The sequence below is a fragment of the Nansenia antarctica genome (assembly GCF_963989245.1).
Source record: "Nansenia antarctica genome assembly, chromosome: 1".
Lineage (NCBI taxonomy): Eukaryota > Metazoa > Chordata > Actinopteri > Argentiniformes > Microstomatidae > Nansenia > Nansenia antarctica.
The window spans coordinates 92,393,182-92,412,594 of record NC_137674.1 but is presented as its reverse complement, the minus strand read 5'-3'; the positions used below and the strand labels follow the sequence as shown (position 1 = coordinate 92,412,594).

Below are 19,413 nucleotides of genomic sequence, written 5' to 3'. Positions count from 1 at the left end.
CAAGCAGACCCTGGCCACGCTGCACGCCTGGTGCCACCCTGGAGCCTACACAGCACGCGCACACACACACACAGAAACACACACGGAGGCGCGCACACAAACACACACAGGGGCACACACACACGTGATGCTTGGTGGCCCTCAGCGCCCCAGGCTCCAGGGCTGGGAGTGTTGAACCCTGTGTGGTGGGGGTGGGGGCACCTACCCCTGATTAGCACCACCCCCCCCCAGGGGACAACCGCCTTGGGCCGCATTGTCACCTTGTCACCTTGTCACCTTGACCTGGCTGGACCGAGATGATCATGGTTTCATTCTTGTGGTTGAACAGCATGCTTCCTGTGTAGCCTTTCTGTGATAGCATGTTGTCATGACAGTAACCTCCTCAGTGTGGTGTAGTTGGTTAGCCTCTCGTTTAGGATAGTGTCCAGCATCTGGGTGAAGCGGTTGAGGCTCTTTACCTCCCGGGCCAAGGTCTTGTAGCTCAGCTGGGCCTCATGGAATTGCCTGATGACCGTCTCGCTGTCTCCCTGCTGGGTGCTGATCTTCACCTTCAGGCGGCTGATCAGTCACAGCACCATATACAGTATTAGCAGGACTGAGTGAAAGCATATACAGTATACTGAGTCACAGCACCATATACAGTATTAGCAGGACTGAGTCACAGCACCATATACAGTATTAGCAGGACTGAGTGAAAGCATATACACTCATAGAGGGTTAATATCGACTGTGAGAACTAAAATACATGAGTACTTCCTACTGACCTGATCGCCCCTCCTCTACAAGGCCTAGCTAGCATTGTGCTTTATTATACGGCAGGGAAATAGACTCCTGGGGGACAACAACAAACAAAATAATTGTTGTTCTTTACCACAAAGGTTCTCCTGAATGTATGTAAAATACTTTGCAAAGTGCAAACAAAAATGTTGCCGAAATGACAACCAAAAAAGCATGTCACCGTGGACATTATGCCAAATCAAGATAACAAAACAAAAAAATAAAGAAAGTAACCAAGTTATTGTCCAAACAAGCATTAAATCAAGAGTTTGTTCTTAAGGTGAATGCACTCAGGTACAAAACAACATGTTTTATAACAATATGAACAAACAACATTGACAAAATGTCCTTAGAAACACTATACTCCTTTAATAAGGAATATTCCAATAACAACCAGTGGTATGGATTGTCTCCTGTGTGTGTTCTCTGATGCTTCTTCAGGTGTCTTGCTTCACTAAAAATCTTCCCACACTGGGCGCATGTGTTTGGTTTCTTTCCTGTGTGCTGAATGCGGGCTGGCTTTGTGCATTCTTACCCATTTAAAGTTTGAGAATAGGTTGAGATCGTTTCGGCCCCAAGACCTCTAATCATTCGCTTTACCAGATAAAACTGCGAGACTTCGAGCGCCAGCTATCCTGAGGGAAACTTCGGAGGGAACCAGCTACTAGATGGTTCGATTAGTCTTTCGCCCCTATACCCAGGTCGGACGACCGATTTGCACGTCAGGACCGCTACGGACCTCTCCGAGTCCTGTGCACCGCGTCTCCACCCTCACCTCCTCGGAGGGTGAGGTCATCAGGGGGCGCCGGGCCAAACTCCCACGGATGTTCAGCAGGTGGCGGAACACCAGAAGACCCAGAAACGTGTTCTATATATTCTATAGAACATCATGGAGTATTCTAGAACATCTGGGAGTATTCTAGAACATCTGGGAGTATTCTAGAACACGTCAGAGTGTTCTATAGAACGTCACAGTGTTCTAGAACATGTCAGAGTGTTCTAGAACATGTCAGAGTGTTCTAGAACATGTCACAGTGTTCTATAGAATGTCACAGTGTTCTATAACATGTCAGAGTGTTCTAGAACATGTCAGAGTGTTCTAGAACATGTCACAGTGTTCTATAGAACATCACAGTGTTCTAGAACATGTCAGAGTGTTCTAGAACATGTCAGAGTGTTCTAGAACATGTCACAGTGTTCTATAGAGCGTGTCAGTGTTCTAGAACATGTCAGAGTGTTCTAGAACATGTCAGAGTGTTCTAGAACATGTCACAGTGTTCTATAGAGCGTGTCAGTGTTCTAGAACATGTCAGAGTGTTCTATAGAGCGTGTCAGTGTTCTAGAACATGTCAGAGTGTTCTATAGAACATGTCACAGTGTTCTAGAACATGTCAGAGTGTTCTATAGAGCGTGTCAGTGTTCTAGAACATGTCACAGTGTTCTATAGAACGTCACAGTGTTCTAGAACATGTCAGAGTGTTCTATAGAGCGTGTCAGTGTTCTAGAACATGTCACAGTGTTCTATAGAACGTCACAGTGTTCTAGAACATGTCAGAGTGTTCTATAGAGCGTGTCAGTGTTCTAGAACATGTCACAGTGTTCTATAGAACGTCACAGTGTTCTAGAACATGTCAGAGTGTTCTATAGAGCGTGTCAGTGTTCTAGAACATGTCAGAGTGTTCTATAGAGCGTGTCAGTGTTCTAGAACATGTCACAGTGTTCTATAGAACGTCACAGTGTTCTAGAACATGTCAGAGTGTTCTAGAACATGTCAGAGTGTTCTATAGAGCATGTTGCAACAACCTCTCACCTTTACAGTTGTCATCGTCATCAACAACAACAAGCACCATTAGAAACATGTACGTAAGATAATATGTCTATATAGCAGGTATTTATTTACAATTATTATTATGAAAACAAAAAAAATACAATGTGAGTTTTTTAAGCAATTGTGTCAGAAAATAATGACAAATAATTTGGTATGTTTAAAATAGATAAAGAAACAGTAACAATATAACCGTAACCCCCCACCCCCTCCCTCCCAAACATTATTTCTACCACCCCAATCTCCTCACTGCCCCCTTCAGTCCATCACTGGCGTGACAGTGGTACTTGAGGCCCAATTCCATTACGACCCCTAGCCCCTACGACAAGCACCGTGGGTCCCCCACCTCTTCAAGTCTGCAGGTCTACGTCATTGGGTGTGAATCCTGAATGTGACCTGAGGTGGCGGAGGTATTCAGAAGCAGAACAGATCGCAGAGCGTCAGAACAAGCCCGGAGTTTCCTCTGGCTTCGCCCTGCCTAGGCATAGTTCACCATCTTTCGGGTCCTATCGCACGCGCTCACGCTCCACCTCCCCGACAGAGCGGGCGAGACGGGCCGGTGGTGCCCTGTGTGGTGGGGGTGGGGGCACCTACCCCTGATTAGCACCACCCCCCCCCAGGGGACAACCGCCTTGGGCCGCCTTGTCACCTTGTCACCTTGACCTGACTGGACCGAGATGATCATGGTTTCATTCTTGTGGTTGAACAGCATGCTTCCTGCTACTAGATGGTTCGATTAGTCTTTCGCCCCTATACCCAGGTCGGACGACCGATTTGCACGTCAGGACCGCTACGGACCTCCACCAGAGTTTCCTCTGGCTTCGCCCTGCCTAGGCATAGTTCACCATCTTTCGGGTCCTATCGCACGCGCTCACGCTCCACCTCCCCGACAGAGCGGGCGAGACGGGCCGGTGGTGCCCTGTGTGGTGGGGGTGGGGGCACCTACCCCTGATTAGCACCACCCCCCCCCAGGGGACAACCGCCTTGGGCCGCCTTGTCACCTTGTCACCTTGACCTGGCTGGACCGAGATGATCATGGTTTCATTCTTGTGGTTGAACAGCATGCTTTCTGCTACTAGATGGTTCGATTAGTCTTTCGCCCCTATACCCAGGTCGGACGACCGATTTGCACGTCAGGACCGCTACGGACCTCCACCAGAGTTTCCTCTGGCTTCGCCCTGCCTAGGCATAGTTCACCATCTTTCGGGTCCTATCGCACGCGCTCACGCTCCACCTCCCCAACAGAGCGGGCGAGACGGGCCGGTGGTGCCCTGTGTGGTGGGGGTGGGGGCACCTACCCCTGATTAGCACCCCCCCCCCCCCAGGGGACAACCGCCTTGGGCCGCCTTGTCACCTTGTCACCTTGACCTGGCTGGACCGAGATGATCATGGTTTCATTCTTGTGGTTGAACAGCATGCTTCCTGCTACTAGATGGTTCGATTAGTCTTTCGCCCCTATACCCAGGTCGGACGACCGATTTGCACGTCAGGACCGCTACGGACCTCCACCAGAGTTTCCTCTGGCTTCGCCCTGCCTAGGCATAGTTCACCATCTTTCGGGTCCTATCGCACGCGCTCACGCTCCACCTCCCCGACAGAGCGGGCGAGACGGGCCGGTGGTGCCCTGTGTGGTGGGGGTGGGGGCACCTACCCCTGATTAGCACCCCCCCCCCCCAGGGGACAACCGCCTTGGGCCGCCTTGTCACCTTGTCACCTTGTCACCTTGTCACCTTGACCTGGCTGGACCGAGATGATCATGGTTTCATTCTTGTGGTTGAACAGCATGCTTCCTGTGTAGCCTTTCTTTCTTTCGCCCCTATACCAGAATTTTGAAATGGTAGAACATCGCCAGAAGCAGTGGATATAAGTGCCATTTTTCTCCTTACACTTGGAGCAAAGTGGTGATCTGGACAGGTCAAATTTATTAAGGATATATGGAGTTCTATGTTGTCTATGCAAAATGTTGTACTGAGTCTCCTTAAATTTATTACAGCAAAAAGTGCTACTGCAAGAAGTAATACATGTAGTCCAGTCTGCCCCTTCATACTTAGATTCCAAGTCCCTCTCCCAAGTAGCTATTACATGGTCTATATTATGTTTGTTGCAAGTGTCTAAAAAGTTATAAAAATAAGAAATAAACCCTCTAGGTTGTGAGAACCGGGTAAGACATTCATCTAAAGAGCTCCTTACTGGCCCCCCTGGAGACAGTTTAATATTGGTATCTATGAAATGGCGTACTTGTAAATAAGCAAATAAATGTTTATTAGGTATAGCAAACTGAGACTGAACCTGGGTAAATGACATGAGAACCTCGTCCGTGAATAAATCACCTATGACCCTAACTCCCTTCCTATACCATTCATTGAAAACACTACTATTAATACCTGGAGGGAAGGTCTTATTACCAATTATTGGAGTCAGGGAAGAGAAACATCCCTTCGTACCAGTATGGCTTGTAATTTCTCCCCACGCTCTTACTGTGCTATAGATAATGGAATTCTTAATGCTTGATGGTATTTGTTTTCTGTCACCAGTTAGCAAACTTAACAGAGTTACAGGTGAACAACACCATTCATCAATGTGTTTACCCACTCCATTAAGGTAATCTTTTAACCATTCCAACATGATCCCAGCATGACAGGCCAAATTGTAATTGAAAATATTGGGGAGTGCTAAGCCCCCTCTTTCTACAGGTAGCTGGAGTGTTTTCATCTTTAGTCTCTGATGCATCTTTAGATTTCCTGCTGTGTACTTGAACCTCTTCCCACACAGGGAGCATTGGTACGGTTTCTCTCCTGTGTGTGGTCTCTGATGCATCTTTAGATTTCCTGCTGTTTTGAACCTCTTCCCACATTGGGAGCAGTGGTATGGTTTCTCTCCGGTGTGTGTTCTCTGAGGCATCTTCAGGTGTCCTGCTTCAAATCAAATCAAGCCCCCAAGGTGTCTTGTGGTCTCCAGGATCTTGCTGAGGAGACGTCTGTGATTGACTGTGTCATAGGCAGCTGAGAGGTCGACTAACACCACACCAGTTACCATCCCTTCCTCATATCCGTCTTCGATGTACTGGGTGAGGTTGAGTACTTGGCTAGTTGTTGACTTGCCAGGGCGGAAACCTGCTTGTTCAGGGATGAGGTGTTCGTCAACAAAGGTACAGATTCTGTTGAGGATCAGACGTTCAAAGAGCTTGTAGGTGTGACTTAAAAGTGAGATTGGTCTGAAGTTCTTAGGAGCGGATGGATCTTTCCCCGGTTTCAACAGTGCTATAATGTGGGCTTTCTTCCAGATGTTAGGGAGCTTGTATGTTGTTAAGCACTCATTGTAGAGCTGTAGAAGCCACGTCTTTGCCTTGTGACCGAAGTGCTTGATCTGTTCGGTTGCGATGTTATCCAGTCCAATTGCCTTTCCTGGTTTGAGGATAGAGATTCCCCCTTCTAGCTCTCCCATAGTAAGCTGTCTTGTAAAAGCAGGGTCCGCAATGTATTTCTTGCGGTTCAGCTTGGCGTGTGTGGTTAAATAAATAACTATTTACAGAGAGGAGATAAAAGATCCATATTTGAAATTTAACATTTGTTATTTAAATAATCACAAATAAACACACTCACACACAAATAAACAAGTTAAGCGTATTCCAGCAGGATTCCTGTCACCAGCAGGGTTCCTGTCACAAGCCGAGGATGGTGCTGACAGCCTGGTTAAATCTGGATCATTCTAATTTAGATTAGACGTTTTTGAAATACTGGGCTCTAGCTATCAATATTATATGGGCTAGTGGTGTTGACAAAAGTAGGTAGATTAACATCATGTATTATGTTACCCTAACTCTCCGGAAAGGAGAGCTAGCCAGCTAATCAGTGTAGCTAACATTAGCTAGGACCCCTAGATCAGGCTGGGATATCGGATAGCTCCATGCGTGGGATGGTAATCGGCTTGAGTGGAGCAACTCTGGCCTTTGCCATGACAAAGGCTCCATGAAGCTCGTTGTCATTGCTCTTCTGTAGCAAATAACTCACTGTTCCATAGCCCTCTTGACTAGCATCTGCAAAGTGATGCAGTTGGCTGAATGTTGTCTCGCCAAAGCCTTTAGGCTTGAAACACCGAGCCACTCCGAAGTCTTCCAACAGGTGAAGGTCGCTCTCTGTATACTTCCCATGGCATGTTCCATGCATCTGATGGGATTTAAATCCGTGCGCACCGGTGTGAAGGCTACAACTATGTTACAGTTTTTGGAAGGACCCTGAGAAAGACCTAAAATGAACATGTTCAGGCGTGTCTAGAAATCAAGTTTCACACATTCATATCAATTATTATTTGTGTGACTGTCATATAAGTAAAAGCCTTACCTTCAGAATGATGCACTAATATAATAGATAACGTTAGACATATCCACACTTTGTATTTCCCCCCCATTTCGGTGGAAATGTGTTCCAACGCTTCTCTCTGAAGTATTTAGCAGTAATACATCCTTTGGAAGTTCTCACAAAGATAAAAGTTCCAAGGGTGACAGCAGGGAATCTTCATAACGTTTTTAAGGAGGACATTCATCAACTAAAACCAAGTAAAAACGATGTTGAAAATGTTTAGGTCCAATCCCGTATTCGTGTCCTCCGCAGCTCGGACAGATGATCTACTTGGCTGACACTAGCTAGTAGTAGCTAGCTAAAGATAAACACACACTAGCTAGTTGATTTCAAGCTATACAGCTGACTTTTTAAGATAGCCCAGGAAGCCAATACATAGCTAGATAGAAATATACATTCTTTCTCTACTCTACAGAGAGAATGCCTCTTCTCGTGGATGGTCTGTCTTGTACGACGATCTTAAACTTGAAGTCGTCAGATTCGGTACACCATCGGACTCCCAACGCTAGCTCAAAAGGGAGCTTGTCCAGGTCCAAATCCAGGTCTCTAACTTCTTGGACCCGTTCTTCTGCAGGAATGGCTGACAGCGCGGCCCGGCTGTTGCTCACCCATTTTGTGAGCCGAAATCCTCCCGAACTAAGGATAGCTCTCAAGTCGTGGTACAAGGAAACAGCTTCTTCCTCTGAGCTAACTGACTTCAGGCAGTCATCGACGTAGAAGTTGTGCAGCACGGTTTTGACCCCTTTGGCGCCGTACTGGTTTCTGCTGTCTTCTGCACACTTCCGAAGGGCAAAGCTGGCACAACTTGGAGACGAGGTGGCTCCAAATATGTGCACCGTCATCCTGTACTCCACCAATTCTTGGCTGGTGTCACCGGAGAAGGTCGGCATCCTCCATCGGCACCCTAACCTGGTGGAACATAGCTTACACATCCGCCATGATAGCCACCTCCTCTTGTCTGAACCTGGTGATGACACCGAGCAGAGTACTAGTTAGATCCGGCCCCTGTAGCAGGTGGTTGTTCAATGTGGTACCCTGTAACGACGCTCCACAATCGAACACCACTCGGATCTTCTTCTTCTTAGTATGGTACACACCATGGTGTGGCAAGTACCAAACCTTCCCGTCGCTGCGGCTGAGCTCGTCCTTGGGAACCTTTACTGCGTAGCCTTTGGTTATCCAATCATCCACGAACACCGTGTAATCAGCTCGAAACTCAGGATTCCTCATGAACCTCCTCTTCAAGTTGAGAGCTCGCTGTTCAGCTACTCTTCTGTTGTTTGGCATCTTGACTGTGCTCTTTAGTGGTAGACTAATGCTGTAGTGTCCCTCTGTGAGCCTAGCAGACTGCGAGACCATCACCAGAAACTGGATGTCATCCCTCGTTATCTCCAGTTTGTCGTCTTGACCCTCTGGAAAGTCATTCTTGAACTGTTGACTCCAAAGCTCATCCAGCGTTGCCACTGATAAGTGGTTGGATGTGACCTGTATGAGTCCACTTGTGGTTCCGTGGCCATGGTCTTCCCGGAGGGGACCGTTGACAATCCAGCCCAGTCATGTTTTCACCGCGTACGGCCCTTCATCTTGGCTGGATATAACCTGCCATGGTTCCATAGCCTTGGGTACGTTAGTCCCAATGAGAAGGCCTATCTCCGCTTGAATCTCCGGGATCCGTACTTGACTGAGATGGGGCCACTTATCCACCTCCTCTTGTAGTGGGATGTTCTGTTTACGTGCTGGGATAGCCTTCTGAGAGAAGATATTGGGCAGCTCCAGGAAGTCATTACTATCCAAGCTACAGATCTCTAAGCCGGATACCACTTGGCTGCTTATGATCCTCTCTCCCCCCATGGTCTTTAGCAGGATGTTTGTGTTCCTGCCTGTGAGGTTAAGTGCCGACATTAACTTCTCAGTGCAGAATGTGGCATTGCTGCCTGGGTCGAGGAAAGCGTAGGTAGCCAACACCTTGTTGCCCTTCTTAGCTTTGATCTGGACCGGAACGATCGCCAAGATGGTCTCAGTGTTGCCGGCCCCAGTGGCTCTGCAGGTTCTCGTCTCTGCTTTGATGCATCCGCTGACCACCGAATGATCTTCGCCCCCATCCGATGGCTCGCTCTTGTGTACATCATCCGGTGACTCGCCCTCGTGCTTAGCTTCAATAGATGTAGCCTTGTTCTTCATATGCTTCATATTCTTCAAAACCGTAGGGTGTGTCAGCTGGCAGTCTTGGCAGCTTAGCCTTTCCTTGCAGTCCCTGCTTATATGTCCTTATTTAAGACAGTCGAAGCACAGACCTTTATTCTTAAAAAAGTCTATCTTCTCCTTGTGAAGAGACCTCCTCATCTTCTCGCAGTGCTCCATGGCGTGCTGTTCTCCTTGACAGAAGAAGGTTTCGAAAAAGCACAGAGTATGTCCCTCTTTACCCCGCATTTGTTTTCTAAATACTTTTCCATATGATTTAAGTATCCATGTGTGGTGAATAAACCAAGTGTCTATGGAATACATATAGTCCTGCCTCAACTGAATATGAAAGCAGTAGCAGCTCAATGGCAAACTGCTGGGGAAAAAATATGATACAGTAGTCTCCTCCACTAGCAATTGCTAACCTGCACAAGCTCTTGCCTGTAACCTGTCAGTAAGCCTACTGTGTTGAAATACAATTGCAGAATTCTTAAATATGTGTATGAACAGATTGTTCTGACTTTACAACAAACCTCTGTCAACAGAGAGACACCTGGAAAATGAAATAATTATAAAATCAAAAGATGTATCCTGGAGGCCCTTTGCCTGGTCAGTGATATTCTGCCCTGGAAAATGTTTTGATGGCATACAGTTAGTACAACCATTGCATTTAATGGAGATAATAATGTGGACAGGGAAGAAATAACCTATGGATTTGTAACTTCATAACTCACTCAAACATGGAGCTGCTGCTATACAATAAGTGCCAATGCCTTGCAAAATGTATTTAATCTATGTGCACCATTTGGGATGGCTTCACCAAAGGCTCACACATTTTTAATACATTTAGTTTCGCCCCCTTTTTACTTGTCTATGCACTCTTTTTCGAGAATACTAACAAAATGATGGTTAAACCTCAATTATACCATATATCTCTGTTGAATTCCCTACCACTGTAGCAGCAGTGGTAAAGCTTCCTCGACCGCCACTCTTTCTGGTCGACCTCTCATCATTGTGAGCTCTAGCTTGGCTCCTGACTCCATCTGCTATGTTCCCCAACAGGGGATCCAAGGCTTCTTCAGCTTGCTTGTTTACAAAACCTGCCAGGTCATGAAACTTGGCTCTACGCTGCTAATTTTTTTATACTTAGATTTTATTAACAGCCACAATGTGCATTCATTTATTTAACAATTGATTACATTTCCATAAAATAATTATGTACATCTTAAATAAAATATCAAACAAGTCAACATTCTTCTTCTCCTCTTCATTGTCTTCAATCTTTAACACAGGAATGAAACAACACATAAAGGCCAACTTGGAAGGAGGCTAGCAGGCAAGAAGTAATTTAATTGCTTAGGCACACTTTAGCTAACAGGCATAACGTCAGAACAAACTGCTTTCCCTGCAAAGTCATCTGCCCTTAGAAATCCAGCATTTTCTGTTGTTTTGACCCACTACCAGACTGCTTTCTGTGCCTGGAACACAAGGCACAAGAGAGGCAGTTCTAGTTCCCCAGACAGCCAGCGAGCAAAGGCAAGCCTCAAGAATGAATATGAAACTCCTTAAGCAGCCAGAGTGGAGGAGAAAGAAGGGGTATCTCCGTCGCTCTCCCCCTCTTCCTCCGCAGCGTCTCCACTCAGCATCTGCCGGGGCACCCAGCTGAACGGGGCGCTGGCCGCGGGGGGGGGGGGGCGCCAGCGGGGCCACCACCTTCCCCGACGTCTCTTTCCTGTGTTTGGGCGTCTTTGTCTTTCTCTCTTTCTTCATTCGCTCAGCTGGGGGAGCCAAATACTCCGGTGGGAAGGGCAACGTGTTGAGGTAGGGCGTAGTGCCTGCAGACTGAAGGGAGTTCACTCCAGGGCGTGAAAGGAGGGAAAGATGAGGGGATGAGGATGAAGGAAGGGTAACACCAGGACTACTCCTTCTCTTCTTTCCTCCATCTCTCTCTCTTTCCCTATCCCTGTGTCCCTCTCCTTCACTGTTCTCTGAGGATGCTGTAGCATCTGAGTCTGAAGAGTCCTCGTCCACCCTCTCATATTGTAACAGTCTGTCGAGAAGAAAGCTTTTGTCTCCGGAAACTTTAAGCAGCTTTCTCTGAGATCTTCTAAGTTCTTCCTGAAAACATTCCTGCTCATAAACCAGAAAATTCAATTTGCGTTTAAGGTTTTTGTATTTCCTCTTGTAATCCACCTCCATATCGGCTTGACCGTTCATTTCTGACACGGGGATGATGAACACACGTTTATGGGAATTCTGACTTCACTTCGGTCCTCTTCTCAGCCGCAGTCCACACACGGCTGTCTTCCAAAAGATAAGTTAAATACAGAAGTATGAACCAGTTTATAGCATATCGTTTTTTGACTAATGTGAGGGGCCGACGATGGACTTTTAGCTGCTACAGTTAGCTACTCGTGTGTGTTGCACTCCTTCGTTTAGAATACCAAAAATCCACAGGACTCCGATGTAAAAAGATATCAAAAGTTTTATTCCAATTTCCACAGGTAAGATCTCCTTTACATGAGCAAGATTGTGAATTTCGTAAACTATGTTTTGCAACTACGACTACAGTCAAAAAACTATATGCTTCCAGTCTCAAATCCAATCACCGACACACTGCCTAGAACAATCTAGAAAACAAAACAACATCACATTTTTAAACAATTTAAACAAAACCAATATCACATTTTTCACAAGATTAAAACCTCTTTTAACGCACTAGAGGCGATGACTAAGCATGAGACTCGGCACGGGAGCGACGTGCCTCAAAAGAATCGTCCAAACTACTAACTTTCTTGTTGTAAACACTTAACCAGTGTCCGTGTCAAGCCTGACTGTGTGATAAGTCCATAACATGTTATTGGTCAGGAGCGTAACTCCAAATAATCCAATACAAGTTGGAAATCCAGCTAATGGTGAACACTTCTGCTAACAAAATAGAATAGTTCGGCTCTTGACATTGTACAAACTGAACATGACAACGTATTAAACTGTTCCAGCAATCCTCACTCAGCTCTGCCTATGACTGTCGATACTCTTCCTGTAGTGATGATAAAGAAGATGACATTAATAATCGGATACACCTGTCCCCTATAACATCTGTAGTGTATAACACCTGTAGTGTATAACACCTGTAGTCTATAACACCTGTAGTCTATAACACTGCCACGCCGCCAATGTTGGGGTCCAGGAAGTTGTGTGTTTTGACGACCGCGGTTTTCTTCTCCGAGGCGGCCTTCTTGGCCTCCAGGCGGCGCTGTCGGCAGGACTTGGCCGGCTCGGGGAGCTTGCGGACGGCGCGGCGGAAGTTGTCCAGCACCTGGATGGCACCGGACTTCATCTTTTGCCGCTGGCCCTCCTCGCTGCCGTGCTCGTCGGTGAGCAGAGATGGAGCATGTAAATAAACAGGCCAGTTGTAACTGAGTGGTTATTTTTATTTTCTGGTTCCAAGAGTCATAATGATCACCACAGAAAAAGGTCATGTAAGTCAACGTCAAAATAGAATCTAGATGCATCAAAACAAAACAACTCAACACAGTCTTCAGTAAGGTTTGTCAACACAGATCCAATACAGAACACAAGTAACAATTAACAAGATCTTCAGGTCTGCGCTCGTACACTGAATACTACCAGAACACTTTATATACAGCATATTGGTTAACAACTAAATTGGTACAATCAGTAACGTAGCCCTTTGAGGAAGGTGTGCCCAAGCAAATGATGAAAATGTACAAGAAATAAAAAGAAAGAAATACAATAACAAAATGACACATTGAAAGACAGAAAACAAACAATAATGAGATTTAGTTTGGTGTTGGAAGCTCATAACTTACAGGCACCATATGCAGGATTGCTGGAACCCCCCTTGTAGAGGGGCAGCACATGGAGCTGCTCGTCCTCGGGGCTCTCCCCCACCTTGCGGTTGTCCTCTTTCGTCAGGGTGCACACCTGGGAGAGAGGCGGTGGTGGGGGGGGGAAGGGGAGAGGGGGCGTGCCGCGTCACGGGCCCCTCTCTCTTGTCCTTGGTCTGGCCTGGTCCCGGACTAGCCCCTGCCGCCGCCCCGTACTTGCGCTTTTTGCCGTAGGCCTTGATCTCCTCCTGGGAGAGGCCCAGTAGAGCGGCCTCCTGCTGCCTCTGCCGCGCCCACTCCGCGTGCACATTCATCTTGGCCTCCCACATGGCCAGGCCGTGGACGGGCTGGTTCAGGTTCTTGTGCTGATAGAAGACCAGGGAGATGCGCGTGGGGTGGGAGCGGTCGGGCCTCTTCAAGAAACGGCTCAAGGAAATTAAATTTTTTAAAGTCTTATGTCTTAAGTCTTAAGAGATTGTCAAAAGAGACTCTGGAAATGAAACGTTTATAACTTTTGAGCCAAAGGCTGCACACACGTTATTCAAGTTGCTCTGATTGTCATTTAGATATACGGTATATAGTACAGGCATTTTGTGAGAAAAGAGGAGGGAACCTCAGACAAATTGCAACAGAAAATCTTTCAACTGTTTATTGCTCATAAATGTCTCCTATATGACGTATAAAAAGTCTTAAGAAATCCAAGTGGTGGAAAGTATATTTTTTTTACCATAACCTGGTAACACGTTTTTGCTTCCAAAAATGACATTATAAAGCTTAAACATTTTGAAACTTAAATCGAATCACTAAATTATTATACTTTTATACAAGGCAACATAAATTGGCAGTAATCAACATTAATATAGGCATTGATTAACATCAATTGAAAACAATATTATTAAAATATCACTTTTATGTTACTTTCAAAATATTTGTGACTAGATTTGCAGATTTGTGGCAGCCGAACCACTCTTTTTTTTCTCGCATCTCTCCTTTCTATATTGGTCTCTGAGGCTTCGCCACCTCTTCCTACATCTTTCTTCTGAAAAGAACAACAATACATAAATTAATTGTACTGTCATTCTTATCTACTCAGAACTCAGAGAGGCCCCGGGATTCAGGTGTTGCTGTGTGGTCTGACTGTGGTCTGACCTTTCCCAGACTCCTCTCTGTCGTCCTCCTCCCTCTTCTCCTCTGCCACAAAGGCGCGCGTATCCCTCTCCGCTGTGGGCCACCAGAACCTCCTGCGAATAAAGTCCAGGGTCCTGGCAGCCCCGGGGTGGCCAGTGAGTGACGACGCATGCGCCCATTGCAGCAGCCGTGAGCGCGCCGTCTTGGGAACATACAGCCTCCCCGGGGGTCCTCCCCCCGGATCCGGCTCCCGCCTGAGCGCCGCTCTCACCACTTTATCGATCCCCCACGACACAGGGGCAACAATAAGGGTCTCCGGAACAATGGGGTGGGGTTTTTCCTCCCAGTCCGCCGGATCGAACTGCCGGGAGAGGGCGTCCGGCTTGACGTTTTTGGACCCCGGCCTAAAGGAGATGGAGATTTGGAAGCGTGTAAAAAACAGCGCCCACCTGGCTTGACGCGAATTGAGGCGCTTAGCCCCCTGGATGTAGGCCAGGTTCTTGTGGTCCGTCCACACCACAAACGGCTGTGCGGCCCCCTCCAGCCACTGCCTCCACTCCTCCAAAGCCAATTTAATGGCCAGCAGCTCACGGTTTCCCACGTCATAATTACACTCGGCCGGGGACAGCCGACGTGAGAAAAAAGCGCAGAGATGTACCTTCCCATCCTTCCTGCACCTCTGGGAGAGCACCGCCCCCACCGCGAGATCTGAGGCGTCCACCTCCACCAGGAATGGTACTTCCGAGTCCGGATGGGCTAGGACCGGAGCAGAGGTGAACCGTTGCTTGAGGTCCACGAAGGCGGCCTCCGCCTCCGAGGACCAGGCGAACGTACGGAGGGTAGACCTGGTGAGGGCAGTTAAAGGGGCAGCTAGGGCACTATTTTTGCGGATAAAGCGTCTATAAAAATTAGCAAACCCTAGGAACCGCTGTAACTGTTTCAAAGAGGAGGGGCGGGGCCAGTCTAACACCGCACTAACCTTGGCAGGGTCCATGCTTAAATCCCCCCGTGTTATAATGAACCCCAGGAATGACACTGTGTCGGCGTGAAAGACACATTTCTCTGCCTTGACAAATAACTGGTGGTGGAGGAGGTGCTGGAGGACTTGACGGACATGATGTTGATGTTGAGTAATGTCTTTGGAAAAAATTAGGATATCATCAAGGTACACAAAAACCGAATGACCAATCAAATCCCGCAGTACGTCGTTGACTAGTGCTTGAAATACTGCGGGTGCATTAGCGAGACCAAAGGGCATGACTAAATACTCATAATGTGCCGGGGCATCTGCCGGGGCACCCAGCTGAACGGGGCGCTGGCCGCGGGGGGGGGGGCGCCAGGGGGGCCACCACCTTCCCCGACGTCTCTTTCCTGTGTTTGGGCGTCTTTGTCTTTCTCTCTTTCTTCATTCGCTCAGCTGGGGGAGCCAAATACTCCGGTGGGAAGGGCAACGTGTTGAGGTAGGGCGTAGTGCCTGCAGACTGAAGGGAGTTCACTCCAGGGCGTGAAAGGAGGGAAAGATGAGGGGATGAGGATGAAGGAAGGGTAACACCAGGACTACTCCTTCTCTTCTTTCCTCCATCTCTCTCTCTTTCCCTATCCCTGTGTCCCTCTCCTTCACTGTTCTCTGAGGATGCTGTAGCATCTGAGTCTGAAGAGTCCTCGTCCACCCTCTCATATTGTAACAGTCTGTCGAGAAGAAAGCTTTTGTCTCCGGAAACTTTAAGCAGCTTTCTCTGAGATCTTCTAAGTTCTTCCTGAAAACATTCCTGCTCATAAACCAGAAAATTCAATTTGCGTTTAAGGTTTTTGTATTTCCTCTTGTAATCCACCTCCATATCGGCTTGACCGTTCATTTCTGACACGGGGATGATGAACACACGTTTATGGGAATTCTGACTTCACTTCGGTCCTCTTCTCAGCCGCAGTCCACACACGGCTGTCTTCCAAAAGATAAGTTAAATACAGAAGTATGAACCAGTTTATAGCATATCGTTTTTTGACTAATGTGAGGGGCCGACGATGGTACAAAACAACATGTTTTATAACAATATGAACAAATAACAAACAACATTGACAAAATGTCCTTAGAAACACTATACTCCTTTAATAAGGAATATTCCAATAACAACCAGTGGTATGGATTGTCTCCTGTGTGTGTTCTCTGATGCTTCTTCAGGTGTCTTGCTTCACTAAAAATCTTCCCACACTGGGCGCATGTGTTTGGTTTCTCTCCTGTGTGTGTTCTCTGATGCATTATTTTTATTTTTTTTATTTTATTTAGATACACAATACATATAACACTACATTGAATCAACAAAACAAACCTCCACAATACCCACATACAAGAGACAAACAAACATAAATTACACATTATATATATATACCCATACACATACATACATACATACATACATACACGTACACATATTATTAAAATATCACTTTTATGTTACTTTCAAAATATTTGTGACTAGATTTGCAGATTTGTGGCAGCCGAACCACTCTTTTTTTTCTCGCATCTCTCCTTTCTATATTGGTCTCTGAGGCTTCGCCACCTCTTCCTACATCTTTCTTCTGAAAAGAACAACAATACATAAATTAATTGTACTGTCATTCTTATCTACTCAGAACTCAGAGAGGCCCCGGGATTCAGGTGTTGCTGTGTGGTCTGACTGTGGTCTGACCTTTCCCAGACTCCTCTCTGTCGTCCTCCTCCCTCTTCTCCTCTGCCACAAAGGCGCGCGTATCCCTCTCCGCTGTGGGCCACCAGAACCTCCTGCGAATAAAGTCCAGGGTCCTGGCAGCCCCGGGGTGGCCAGTGAGGGACGACGCATGCGCCCATTGCAGCAGCCGTGAGCGCGCCGTCTTGGGAACATACAGCCTCCCCGGGGGTCCTCCCCCCGGATCCGGCTCCCGCCTGATCGCCGCTCTCACCACTTTATCGATCCCCCACGACACAGGGGCAACAATAAAGGGCTCTGCACACAGCGTGCGATTTCTGTTGCGCGACAGCATTCCATTGCAACGCACACGGCGTGCGATGCGATTTTGTGGCGCCGCAAAATTCCATTTTCAACTCACACCATTGAAGTCTATGAGAAAATCATAAAAAATCGCATCCCAATGCACACAGCGTGCGATGCCATTTCTGTTGCACCTCAACATTCCATTCTCAATTGTTACGTAGTCGGACCAGGCAGGCTGATTACAATAGGCTCTACCAATATTGCTTGCCTTGCTTCCACAATTTCTACAAGATACAACTGGACATATTGTGATAAAATATGTGGGTCCCCTGATTTAGGGGGTGTACCATGTTCTGTACATGTTCTGAAAGATGGCGGCCGGATGTCTCATGGCCGGATGTTGCCGCAATTGTCCTCTAGACTGCTGGGACTTGTAGTGTTTGATGGGAAAATACATGGGAGCATTTAGCACAACAACAACACTCAACAAATAAATGGATTCTCCACATGGATTCTAGCTGTGGGCTATATAAGTGTAGTGGCTGGCTGATGGTGATGTTCGTATCTAGTACAGTTCGTTCTAGAATAACGGTCACTTAACATCTCATCAACGAAAGGAGACAAACGAAAATGGGTGAGTAGCAACGTTAACGTCGATATGCTTTTAAGTAATGATAGCTAGCTTTTTTGCTAGCTAGCTAGTTAATAGTAACTTTTTTTTTTTGCTAACGTTTTATTTGTGTTTATACTCGACACTTCATTAATGTTAGCTAGCTAGCGTTGTCATAATTTTCATACCAGCCCCATGTCAGGTAACCAACCATAGTTTGACAGTTCTTTTGTATTGTAAAAAAATCTACCGGTAATTGGTCAAAAATAAGTGGCAGGTACATTTTAGAATCCACCAACTTCTGTGGTGGTACACGAAACTTGTGTTCAAAATGACTGAAATACCACTAATGTTGCTGTTTTTTCTCTTTACAGATAGTGACATGAATAAGAAGAAGGCTGCCGCACTTCTTCTATATCGCCGGCGTAGACAGCATCGGAGGCAGTGGCAATAAATAAACAGAGGCAACAACAGGGAGCCTTCCATCATTTGGTGGCAGAGCTAGCTTTGGACGAGGAAAGGCACCGCAAATATTTCAGGATGTCTGCGGTGCAAATGGAGGCCCTTCTCTGTGTGGTGGGACCTGACCTGACGAGGCTGATAACTAATTACAGACAGCCTATTGAGGCCAAGCAGAGGCTGGCGATAACATTGAGGTGAGTCATACTATGAATGGTATAGTTCATACTATGAATGAATTCAGGAAAATAAGTTACTTAATGTGGTTTATTTATTCATTTATTAATTAAATGTAAAACCAAAAAATTAATGTAGAACATGCACATATTACATATTACAGATTACATATATACACATAGGCTGCTTTTTGTGCAGTATCCGGACCAATCCGGACCAATATGTACACAGTATGCACAGTTTTGTGTTGGACCAATGTTATTTTATTTCAAATATAAGCTCATTCAGAAAAATATTTTTTATAAAAGCAACACACTTGCCCATAACAAGGTCTATAAGTAAACACAATGACAAAAGTACACCAATAAAATCAAAAATATATTTGACAAATAAATACCAATGAACAATCAATGAGTGAAAAATATTCCAAATAAATAAAGTGAATACTATAAAATTGTTAACTGTTAACTACAAAACAATATTTGTCTTATTATTTTCAAATAAATATTTACATAGGTGTTATAAAGTCCACCTCATCTGCATAGCTTGGGTGGTGGGCGGGGGGAGGGGGAGGGGGAGGGGGAGGGGGAGGACCCTGATTGTGGGGATTGTATTGCTGGTGGTAGTTCTCCCAGGAAGTCATGGGTTGTTGGTACGCCAGCTGCTCCCTGTGTGCTGGCCTGGCAGCAGTGTTGTAATTGATGTGTGGCTGCTCCTGGAGATTGCGCAGCTCATCCAGGAGCTTTATTATCCCTATTTGGGCCCGTGTCTGGAATTGAGGGTTGAGACCCTCCATCACAGGCACTTGACTAAGTAAAAACATTTCAGATGCAGTCTTAACAGTGGGGGCTGCAGGCTTCGGCGGAGCAGTGATGAACTCCACGAGAGCTTCATCAGTGTCCTGTTTCGTTTTTCTTTTTTTGCCCCAGCCACTCAGAGGGGTTGCTGTGCGGGCTCGCGCAGGGGTGGCTGGGACGGCAGCGTCTTCTTCTTCATTTAGGCCTAGTCCAAATTCATCATCTTCCTCCTCTTCAACCATTAAGTTTGTCTTCCCACTATGAACAGCAGGGGCTCAGAT

The 19,413-nt window shown here is 46.5% G+C and overlaps 1 pseudogene across 1 annotated transcript; it reads right to left on the bottom strand.

Moving 5' to 3' along the window:
* Nucleotides 1–10,706: 10,706 nt before the first annotated feature.
* Nucleotides 10,707–11,358, bottom strand: LOC308154154 (annotated as a pseudogene). Its single transcript has one exon. The product of its transcript is annotated as an uncharacterized misc_RNA (transcript).
* Between the last annotated feature and the right edge of the window lie 8,055 nt (nt 11,359–19,413).